Source organism: Nomia melanderi, chromosome 7 (assembly GCF_051020985.1).
Source record: "Nomia melanderi isolate GNS246 chromosome 7, iyNomMela1, whole genome shotgun sequence".
NCBI classification, from domain to species: Eukaryota; Metazoa; Arthropoda; class Insecta; order Hymenoptera; family Halictidae; genus Nomia; species Nomia melanderi.
The window spans coordinates 13,744,778-13,757,357 of NC_135005.1; the positions used below are offsets into that span (position 1 = coordinate 13,744,778).

Genomic DNA, 12,580 nt, shown 5'->3' on the forward strand with positions numbered 1-12,580 from the left:
TTCACCGTGACCAGCGGACATTCACGGAATTAGTGTCAATTGTCGAGGAAGAAACGGATCGCCGAAACACACCCGAGGTGCAAAAGGGAGGCTTGTTAACGCTGGTGCCATCGTTCGGAACTCCGGACCTCTTTTTCTCGGCTACCTGTTTCCTCATTAGCAAAGGGCGAGCCTAACATCATTAATTTCCCCCCTCGACACGCTTGATCATCCGTTTTTTCTATTCTCAGCGGTTATCATCGGACCGTCTTCTACTTCAACGTTCCCGGAGTACGAGGATACTTTTATTCGCGCAGGATCTCGGCTCGAAAGGGCGAAACAACCCTCGGCGACATTAAAATCCATCGTTCCGCGAACCAAGTATACAGACTTCCGGCGGAACGAAGACGGGACGAAGCATCCATCAAGAATTCTGGTAAAAGGACGCGCGAAACCGAGTATCGGGGGTTGCCGGCAATGAGAGTGGCGACGGGGTTAGAAACGCGCACTTTGTTATCGTTTCATCTTTCATTCGCTCATTATTCTACGAAGATATCGCTGCGATGATCTTAAACCTGTACCGTATGGAGTAAAATGTATCGCATCATTCACGCGAAATAGCGTTATTACCTTCTTATGAAGGTACCTAACATCTTCACATTACACGCTTCACATAACCTAATCAATTAACTTTCCCCGTTAACATCGACCCAGAATTCACTGAAACATCGCACGAATTCCTTTCAAATTTCTTTTACTCTATCCATATTCTCTAAAAAATTCCCTGCTCCCGAGCAACCCCCAAATTTCCACTCTAAAGTCGAAGCTCTCGAAAGGGACGACGAAGAGTCTACGGATCGCAGAAGCTAAACTGTTCCCCGCCGAGAGGCAGGTCAAGATCGCGATGGAAGATCGCGTCGCTCGGAGCGTATCTCCCACGTTATCGTTAGAAAAAAGGGAGAGAAAAAGGAGAGAGAAAAAAAACGATGATCGGGTGGCGAGAAAGTCACGGCGGATGTTGCGACACGCGGAGTGCTCGTACCGCGAGACGAACGAGGCGGGGCTCTCGTGTTACAGGGTGGCAATGATGCCCGACAGACGTCGTTGTCATCCGAACCCGTGCAACACGGAGCGAAGAGGCGCGGACCAAGGAGGAAAGAGCCGTGGAACGGAGGCGAGAGCCAACCTCAAGCGTGACCGCAGCCTTCTTGCAATCTCGTCTAGACGGGACGCACACGTGGTGTCTATGACTGTTACCGCTCTTTCCTGCAGCTACTGTCGTTGCTGCTGCTGCTGCTGCCGCTGCTGCTGCTGCTGCGACGAGTCGTTGCATTTCCACTGTCTCTCCGATATCTCTCCCCGTCAAGGGCGCACGAGCGTATCCGACGTCTCAGACGACACGAGGACTCGTCTAGAAAATCGCTGCCTCCGCTTCTGATGTCTGCCGGCGATATAATCTAAAGCTAGGTGTCCATTTGAGAGCTCGCAACTTATTCTCGACGGCGTTCCTCGCGAGTGGATATTGTATTAGTATGATGAGGTCGATGATGCTCTAGAATAGTCTCGATGGCGTATTCACTCGCGACGAACGCTCTTTTTATAAGCCTCGCGTGTGCGTACCTTCAGACAGAGGTTCCCAAAGTGGGTTTATCAGTGGGACGCTAGATTTCCATGGATTGCGATCAGTTGGAAGATATAGGTTTATTGGGAACACTTATTTAACCCTTTGCGCTCGAAAGTTTTTCACTGGAAATATTCAACGTTTTCCGACAAGATAGATAATATTGTTTGAAACTAATCTAACGATAATTCACAGATGAATTAAGCGACGAAGCTGTTTTAAATATTTCACATAGCAATGCAAAGTTTAATTTAAAGTACTAAATATTCAACTTCATAGTTTCCCTAATATAATAATACTATAGAATTTATGCGTTAAGATAATTATAGAGCAAGACGCAGGAAGATATTTCCCTTTACACAGATTTGAGAACCACTGATCTAAGACAGTCTCGAAGATGATGGGAGCATCATCTTATGTCCCGACGTTGCAAACACGATTGATGATATTTAGGCGGATGCCAATGGATCAGTGTTTACCATTCGATAGGTAGATCGGTGGTCGCAGGACAGGGCTAGGTTACTGCTGATTTCGGGGGCTCGATAAGAGGGGACCGGCGGAAGGCGAGGGGTCGGGGGCGGAAGGGTGAAGGACTGCGAGGGTATCGTTTGATAGAAACAAAGCGGGACATGAGATACTGCGTTTGGTCGTGGAGGGAGATACCTGGAGACAATGGGCTAATTAGTGATAAGGAGGAAGGGACTGGCAATCGGGTGTAGGTTAGTAAATACTGACAAATAATAGGATCCGTGTTAACGGTATTATTATGAGCAATATATTCGTATAATTAAACGAAACGATGATTCAGAAAATACCACGGACGCAATTATCCGAAATATCCCTGTTGAATGTATCAGTTCCAACCAAAAGAAAGAATGAATTTCTTAAATCAGTCGACGCCTTTACATAATAACAAATTTACATAAAGAACTCTCACAATCTATAAGAGCTATGGGCGCATAAAGATCGCCAACCGATCATTAGCGTTCACCCGAAAGATCACGGGTTCCACGGTTCCACGGGGAATTACCGAATAAATCCCAATAAATCGAAGCGCCATAGCAATTACGGGACACGATAGCGTCCGCAGATATTACAGATTTCACCGGCAATTAGAAGCAATCGGCGATCGAGCGTTCCCGGAGAACAGTCCGTAAATATCGCTCGAACCCAGACGTCGGAAGTTTTTAACTCGATCGGGCCGAAGTAAACAATTATCGGCGATGGCGGTCTCCGATCGGAGCAACGGGCACCCGTTCTCGAACCGGGACCAGGCCGGTGTATCACGGTTCCGCGAACTTTCGAAACTATCCTCGGGGATCCGGCGGCGGCGGCGGCGGCGGCGGCGTCGGATATCGCGTTTACCCCCGGCATAAAATCCAATTTATCTCGCGGCTCTATTAGAAAACCGCCCGGTATTAGTGTATCGTAATTGAAAGCCGCCGGAAAGTTTTACTGTACCCCGTTAACCACGTTTCCATCGTTTCCGCGGACGTTACTCGTCGGCATAATTAAATTTTTCCGGCCAGACGGACAGCAATTACGCGGTCGCGATTCCGCTCGTGCTTCTGCGTCTTCGGGGGGCGCGGGACGGAAGATCGGGAAATTTTTCACGAAATTAAATATTTTCGTACAGCAGCCGTCCCTTTTAATAATCGTCCGCCAGTCATGCGGACTGTTGAAACGGCGAGCAGGGTAAATAACGATTACGTCGCTCCGTTCGGAGTCGCTAACGTTATTCTCCGTTGCGCTGGACGCGTCGACGATGCGTGTCAAGCGTGATCGATCTAAGTGAACGGGTGAAATTTAGGGAATAATAAAGAATTATCAATCTCGGATATTATCTCGGTGAATCGTAGCGTGTATCGCATCGTTTCGGACGTTCCGAGGGGTAAATATCGGCTGGGATTGATTCGGAAACGATGGAATAAAAATGCGAGAAACGGGCGGAGCAGTAAAACATTATCAATTTCAGGAATTACCTCATAATTCCTGCCCGGGAACGAGCGTTGTTTCGTTTCTGTCGTAAAACCGCTGCGAAATTAAACGGAAAACGCGGCCAGCGCTGTTCGAGTGGCCGCGTAATCGCAGAGGAAAAATGTAATTTACGTCCGGCCACGTATACCGTAATTTCGCAGCTCCTTTATTCCGTAACGCAGAGATTGCCGGGCTGAAAAACTGCGCAGGATCAATCGTGGCTATTAGAAAAACTCGGCGACGGGCCCGGGGATAAGGGCGGCCCGGCCGGCCGGCCGGCGCGAAATACGCGAACCGAATCGCGCAATAATAATTTACCGGCTCGCTAATTACATCCACGCTGTCTCAACCCCCACGGCAGGGCGGCGGTGGACTAATAATCCCCGGCCTCGGGGCAAGCTGTGCCGTTTTACAAATCTCGCATTTACATTTACGACACGTAACTTACGAGCTGCCAGCTCGTAAAGGAGCTGAGTTAACGATAATTGCGTCTTGGCCACCGTCACTCTATCCTGCGTTTCATCAATTTTCCCTTTAACCCTCGAACCTTAATACTTTCCTCTATTCTGGACATTTAGAATCCACGGTTAGAGCTGTTGTTCACGAAAGGTTCAATAAACTGTCGAATATTTCATCCCCTTTGTATCGGTCAAATCAATCTTCTTTTCGTTCTTTAAATTTATCTTCGGTTGATCGTTGTTTATAGTTGATTTTAATAGACAGTAAAATATATTATCTTCTCAGTACTAGTTAAGCAATGTAGTTAAGTGGAAAGAAATTTTCCGATGTCTCTGTTTAGTGAGGACCTAGCGTTTAACTGCAGTTGCTCGATGTTCCCGCACTCAAATTAACCCTTTGAACTCTCCAATATCGCACCAGTTATAATATTACGTATTTTAATGAATCTTAACACTAGGTTTACAGAACGCGTCAAATTGACGCATATTGGATTTTAGAAATATTATTTTGTAAATGTTTACTAAATAAACGAGCATCAATTCTTTTAGGAATAATAGAACGAAGTGTACAATAAATGCCCGTAAACCTAGTGTTAAAGAAACTACCCTAAAATTATTCGATTTTCCGCACATCCAAATTTTCCACTGAGGAAAATAAAAGATTAAAGAAACATTATAGCGTTTCTCATTTTCGCCAGGAATATAAAAATTGGTAGCAGTTGCTGATAGATTACAGAACAACCTGAAGTGCTAAGGGTTAATAAGGCATTACGGCGACAAGTAGTCTCGAGGCAACAAGAACACGTTCTTCTGAGATTCGATATCCTTGGACGTATCCGCGACCATTACTTTCATTAACCCGGTATTGTTACAAAGTTCTGGATTTCCTTGACACGATGACCAGCGCGCACCACTGTCTGACCCGCGAGGTCAGCTTTCATTCAACGTCGAGATCCTTTCTGCCGCCTTCGGATCTCTATGAATCACGGTTCCCATGCAGGCCGATCGTCTGCGACGTCAGTTAAATTGACAGGGCGCGATAATACGGCTTTAACCGGCACGGTAACAGGTTCGTTAATAATTTTACTTATTCCAGTGACTTTTCTCCCGACACGATGGCCCGGCCGACTGGTCCGAGCTGTCGAGGTCGGTTTTCACTCAACATTACCGAGGACTTCACTTCGGAGCTCATATAAATCATTGTTCCGAGTCAACGTGTCGACAGCCGTGTTGATTCGGCTACACAATGTATTAATATCTCGCCGCTCGGCTATGATGCGCTTTCTTTAAACTCTGCTCGAAACGACTTCGTAACGGCGAAAATCGATTCGCCGCGCGGTAAATGCAATTACGATTTAACCCAGATTTTTATGCGCGATATGAAATATTCCGATTCAAGGACCTTCAGCTTCGTAAATAAGGCAACTAGAATCCCCGTAGTCGTTCTTAATTAACATCAATTATATTCCCTTATAACCGCGCACTGTCAAACGCAACGGAGTCCAATAAAATGCGATCCTTAACGTTCGAATGCCACGGGTCTAAAAACCAGGTCGAGAACTGGTAAACGGCGCGATCGCCGTTCGTTTCACTTCAGAAACTTTTTTACATTAAAAAATCGTACAGATCCCGATCGTCCCGCTTTTCCACTTGTATACAGGTAATAAGAATAAAAATAAGACACTTAATATGATTATACGAACAGATGCATAAAATTTCTGCAAATGATACGACCGAAAGATGAAAATTTTTAGTACACCTTATAAACCTACCAAATTGATATAAACAGTAAAACCTTCATTTAAAATTCCACATTTTCGAAAGGATTTCAGCAATTACGAACGGCACTCAAAGGGTTAACAAATATTCAAACTTCCATCGTTCGACAGCGTAAGTTACCAATGAATTCCAGTACCCAGAACTCCAATACCAATAGCGTCCAAGGCTATTAAGTTACAAACAATCCACTCGCAATGCCCATCTCCGCGACGATCACTCGGAACCAACAACCCTTGACTATCCGCAACACAATAGACATCCATCGTAACTATCGCTGCTCCTCTTGTTCGAAAATACAGGCCGCGGTACCTGGCCGATGCTCGCCGCGAGACCGTCTTTCATTCGAGCTGTATCGATGAATTCCGAGCGCGCGACGGCGCAACGTTGTAAACGATAATAATCGGCGATCGGCTCGAAAGAGCAACGACGTATCGTCGGTACGACGTTGCTCGAGCGTACGATCCCGCGGAACACGCCGAGGAGCGGCGCGAGAGGCCGCGAAGACGGGAGAAGATTCGACGCGTGCCGCTCCGTTGAATAATGAATTGAATTTGTAGCGGCGGGGTAGCGTAATTGTCGCTCATTTCCGCGGCGTAATATTAATTAGCTCCGAGATAAATCTCCTAGCGGCTGGCGGAGGGCGTCGGCGGGCAGGACGACGACGGGCGGGGCGGGAGGGGGGCCGACGGGCTCCGTGAGGCGTTCCACGACGGATTTAATCGTGATTTATTAACGCCGCGATCGCTCTTATAGAGTTCGCTCCGCGGTTGATCGTAATCGTAATGCACACACGGTTTATTGTTGGCCTTTGCGGGGAGCAAGATTAATGAGGCCCCGCATTAGACCGGCTATCGACGCGCCTTCCAGCCCCGGTGACAATTCTTTCCTCTCGCTTTATCTTCGGCCGCGCCGCCGCGCGAGCCCGCCCCGACGATTTATCACTTTTAATTGGACGCGGGCTTCCTTCGTTTCACCGAAACAACGGGTCACACCGAAATTTCGATCGTTCCCGGAATGGAGACGGCCCTCCCCCTTCTTTCCACGGACCCTTGATCGATTGGATCAAGGACGTTCCGCGCTCGAGAGGTGTGCGAAAGAGGGATTCGACGGGATTACAGGTGTCCGAGGAATTGTTCCACGGGAGATTGTTGCTCGGTGATGTTCGATCGGGGAGGGAACTCTTTTGGGAATCGGTCGGTGATATTGTAAGTAGTTTTCGGGAAGTTGGTAATCGAGTCGCAAGGATTATTCTGTTAGGAATTATTTGGTAGCGTCTATTCGCGAGATGATTACAAATATGTTTTATTAGGCAACCCTTTGCATTGGATAATATTTGATATAGATATTCCTTATTTCCCGATGGAATATCGATGGCATTCGCAACTAAGGTAAAGAGAAATCTTGCATAAATTAGGAGACAGACAAAATTTAATGAATTTTCAATTCTACAATTTTATTTTATTTGTCGAATCAGATGGATTCAACGGACTAGTCGCCTATTGAGTGCAAAGGGTTAAAACTTGAAATTAGCTTTAACTATTAAAGGTAACTATTGTTATAAACTACTATAAACTATTAGGGTTAAACCTATTCGTCGTGTAAGTTAGAAATAGAAAAATTACTCGTCGGAATTTAGATGAAATCACAGCTGAGACTCTAATGGCGCTGCAGCTTATTCTCGGAGCCGGCTTTCGTAATGCACAGTTTCGACGCACGTCACGAAAGTCACGAGAAACGAGGAAACAGTACTCGCCCGATGGCGAGGGAATCGAAATTTGTATTTCGATGGCCGGTTCCGCGAGTGTGCTCGAGAAGAGAGGCGCCTTCGTGGCCGAACGAGAACGGCGCGCGGAGGAATGTTAAGATTAATGGCCCCTTTGTCCAGGCCGGACCATTTCTGTCTCATCCCGTTCCCGCCACGGAGCGCCGCAACCGCCGCGCGCTGGGAAGGAAAAACAGAGAAAGAAAGGTGAAATCCTTAGGTAAGCCCGTGTAACGGGTCTCGCGCCGCTAAACCGTCGTCGAATTACAAAGTAACCGGCGCTCGTTATCCGCATTAGCATTAATTAACAGCAACAGGCGCACCTTCGCGCCGGGCATCCGCTTTTGCCTGTCGACGCGACGCCTCGGCGGCGTTCGCACGGACGATTCGTCGTGTGACCGGCATCCGATCGCGAAAAATCGCGCGCGAGCACACGGAATCCGAATCGAAACGATTTCAACGAGTTTTTACTTCTAAGAACATTCTTCAACCCATTGCCGCGAACTATGGCTATATCCATCCACTTTACGGACTGTATTAATTCATTTGTCTAGACAGCATGTAAGTTGATTTTGTGTAAAGATAAAAGTGTGCAATTGATTTAGACTGACTAGTAAATATGTTCGTATGAAATATAAGTTAGGATGTGATTGTGTTGTAATTTTAACGAAGATTCGGCAGTTTGTATGGGAGAGTATGAAAAATAAGGACGCAGTAACCGATTTATTGTAGTAAATTAGTAAAAGGCTTTGGTAACTAAAAGAGTTTTTTTTATTATATGTAGAAGGTGCGTCTGCCGCAAGTATGTATGCGACTCTTACGTGCATCTTTATACTTTCAAATCTACCACAGATATTCAGGTATTCCGTTATCTCCCTCGAAACTGTTTGTAACGAGCGTGCTGCGGATTTTATGCATTTGTAATGGAAACTGTAACTGCGCCTGTCATTGAATAATATTGTCTTCAATAGAATTTCACACAGACTCTATTTCTTCATTGTATTTAATAGGAACCGTTAGGTAATGGGACAAATAAATTTCAAACTTTATGAACACAGCTACGAGCGATTAAACCTTCACAGATCATTTTTGCATCGTTCCGTGGACAACCAACTTAACACTAAACTAATAGTCGAATCAAAATATTCCGTTTCTGGTTTCTTCTTTCTGCGAGTATTAACAAGATAGAATTTTCTCTGAGAATTTATTAAACAAATTGATTTAGCAATACGCCAACTGAATTGTACATCAATTAAAGCGTCAGAAGCTGCACTCTTAGAGTTTCTATAGAGGAATTTCAGTCAAATTAACCATTCGGTAGTTTCAGTGTTAACACCTTTTATCGATCGCTAAAAAATTCTATATCTCCTCCTTACTTAACAATATTATTACACAATCCAAAAAATAAATTCAAACCTTCATAAACTCAGCTACAACCTATTAAACCATCACACATAATTTTTGCACCGTTCCTTCGATAAATTAATTCAAACACCACCCTCTACCCATCGTTAAAAAATTCTATATCTCTTACTTAACAGTATCATTACACAATCCAAAAAATAAATTCAAACCTTCATAAACGCAGCTACAACCTATTAAACCTTCACATATCATATTTGCACCGTTCTTCGATAAATCAACCGAAATACCACCCTCTGTAGCGCTAAAAAATTATGTATCTCTTACTTAACAATATCATTACACAAGCCAAAAAATAAATTCAAACCTTCCTAAACGCAGCTACAACCTATTAAACCTTCGCGTATCATATTTGCGCCGTTCCTTCGATAAATCAACCGAAATACCACCCTCCGCGGCGCTAACGGAGTCCCGAATCACTCCGTTGCAGCCGCGATAGAGTTACACCGTCCGATTAACCCGAAGGGAATCGATAACCAAATAACAGTCGAGAGTTCGCCGGCAATGATCTTCAATTTCGGCTCCATTAGAGGCGTCGGAGGCCTGGAAATCGAAATTCCGATCGCTCGATCTCGCGCGGGGGCGGGGCGCGCGCGCGATAAACAGTCAATTACGCGCTCCCGCGGAACACTCGTCGCGGAATGGCGGCCGTTACTCGTTGCCCAGACGCCAGCCAATATTCGCTAACGCGAAACAAATTTTCCGGCTGGGCAGATGCTCCTCCGAGACGGGCCGCGTAAGTTATTACCGTCTAAAACGGCGATGCAACGGGGGTAATTCCGCGCCGGCGTTGCGATACGCGTCTACCGGCGACCTCTGCGGCCCGTCGTGCCGCGCCGGGTCCCCGCGGTGAGAAAGTTTGCGGATCGTTTACGGCCGCCGCGATTCGCGGCTGTCCGCGCTGATTTCTGAAACAGTTGTCTCCGCCGCTTCGCGGGACGAGTTCGTTAATTGTCTACAAGTTCATAACGCCGCGATTTACATTTAAACGATCTTCTTGTGCGCATTAATTCGGTACCGCCGAGGCAGAGCTTTCAACTCGACAATCCATTGTCTTTCCTTATAGTTGGCTCGCTGAATACGAAGAATCATTAACACTTTCACCACCGAGTAAACGCTCGTCGAAACTCCTACGCGATCGAAGCGATTTTCTTAATAAAGCTGAAACTAAAAGATCAATATTCATAACGATTGCTCTATCTTTCTAGTATCTCTAACAGAATTCGTTCGTTACGTCAGAAAATTAATGTTTCAGTTTATACAAATAATGGTGTCACCCGAATTTCAGCGACTCGATAGCCAGTGTTAATATTCTATCGTCTGGAAACGAAGAATTTGGAGATTAACCTTTAGCTACCGCGAACTGGCAAGGTTTGACGCGGTCTGCATATCATGAATATATCATTGCGATTCGAGGTTGACAGAATTTTCCACCGTGCAAGTACGTTAGACTATAATCACAATTATGACGGTAGGGAAAGAATTGCGCCGTTGTAGTGACGTATCGTTCAGAAAGATATACACGAAAGCTATAGTGGCGTACAGTAGTGTAGGATGGGTATTGTGAGTAGGGGTAGTTAATCGTGACAAACTTATTACACGTGTAACGTATACAGTGTGATATATATATGCACTAGTACGCAATCACACATTCATACGCAACACACATACGCTCGGTCACCCTACAGTAGCTATAAGGTCAAACCTCCTTCGTTCTACATTCACAGATGCTCCACAGTCATAATATTTAGCTAGTTTCCATTATTCTCGTTAATCTCATCCGTAAAGTAATATTACAAACTGCACAATATTCTCTACAACAGCTTGAACAATCAGCTTTCATTTGGTGGTCCGACTCAATGGTGGGTCTCCTGACTCAGCTGATTAGGGCAATTAAACGAAGAGCCACTCCGGAATGGAAAGATTCGGAGCCGAGGCCCGCGCAATCCGAGCGAACGTGACCGAACCGAGTAACGTCCTTTGAACTACATCGAAAGAACGTCGCGGCGCGGTAAATGGACAATTAAACGGGAGCGAATCCGTCGTTCGAGCGACGGCGCCGTCGAGGGGCCCGCGTTCATTTTCAATCAAACGTCCCGCGCGGCCGGCCGCGTTACTCAAAACGAGCGCAGCAAAGTCATAGGCGATAAATTAACAGGGGCTGTTAAGAGGTTAATCGACTCGACCCGGCGAGATTCGAGTGTACCGAAATGGTACCGTTGCTCGTTGCCCACCCGTTCAATCTAAGCCGCCTCCGTTGCCCGCGCGCAATTGCTTTCTCACGCTGCACGCCTGAATCGCCCGGTCGCTCGCTCCCCGGTGCCCAGAGCACTGTCAATCGAGTACACGCATTTAGGCTAAACTCGCACACGCGTCTCTTGTTCGCGCCTACCGCCGTCCTTCCGATACTTTCACGCGGGGGACATCGCCGAGCAGAGCGACGCGACGAAATGGAGGAATTCGGATCGAGATTCGCGATAGGAAAAGCTTCAAATCATATTGGGGTAATTGTTAATTGTTGGGATAGGTAGATATTTCAGTGTTGCTTTAAGATCTTGGTTTCTTGAATGTTTCTATGCAGTTGAGATTGTTGATTAATATGATGCGACGAAATGGAGGAATTTGGATCGTGACTCGCGATAGGGAAGGGTTCAAGTGATATGGGGTAATTGTTAATCATTGGGATTGTCGATTAATATGATGTGACGAAATGGAGAAGTGTTGTAATTTGTGATAGCAAAAGTAGGTATATACAAATATTGGGACAATTGTTAATTGCCGCGGTAAGGGAATATTTCTGTATTACTTAAGAATATGATCAGACATCTTGATCATCTACGGTGAAAATGGCGTAAAGTAATGGAGGCCGGATTACAGGATTTCATTTGTATCGCGTAAAATGGAAGCTTTAATGGCATGCAGTTTGATTTAACGACAGATATTCAATAGTGACTCGCCGATTGGCCGCGCATTCAAATTAGTTCCAATAATATTTGTTCATCTTAATAGAGTAAATTCAAGCGGACAAGCGAATTGCGTTTTTAGAATCTAATCATCGTAAAAAGGAATTAAATCACGGTTATTTATAGCCCCCTTTATTCCACCTACTATTTACTCGCTGCCTCGACGAGTACTTTCACCATGGAAAGAAGAATATTATATAAATCTGTATCCAATTTCATCAATTCATTTGACCGAAGACGTAGGCTTCAGTCGAAGGTGGGTTACGTGCCTACAAAGCGGTTCGTTTTATTATTATTACGTCGCGCCTGTTGCGCAACAATTGTACATAAACATTCTAAATACACGGTTCGCACAAGATTGCGTAAAAGCGTGGCGCAGCCGGAGCCGACTCAAAAACTGCGATTAGATTCGATCCAGAGTAAAATCACCTATTAGTATTTACCATTGCGTCATCGTCAATCCTACACGCTCGCCCTGCGAGACATTTAGATTCCTCGAAATCCACAAAATTCCAGCTCTCGACCGACAATTCAATTCAGTTGTAAATCACGTTAACGAACACAATTCCCCATTGAACATCCTACGAACACCAATTACAAATTCTCGAACTCCGCAAGC

General features: G+C 45.6%; 1 protein-coding gene across 2 annotated transcripts in view; it reads right to left on the minus strand.

The window, feature by feature from the left end:
* The window catches only part of Pdk1 (Phosphoinositide-dependent kinase 1), a 678,796-nt gene that overhangs the window by 286,270 nt on the left and 379,946 nt on the right, over positions 1-12,580 (minus strand). The window lies entirely within an intron of this gene.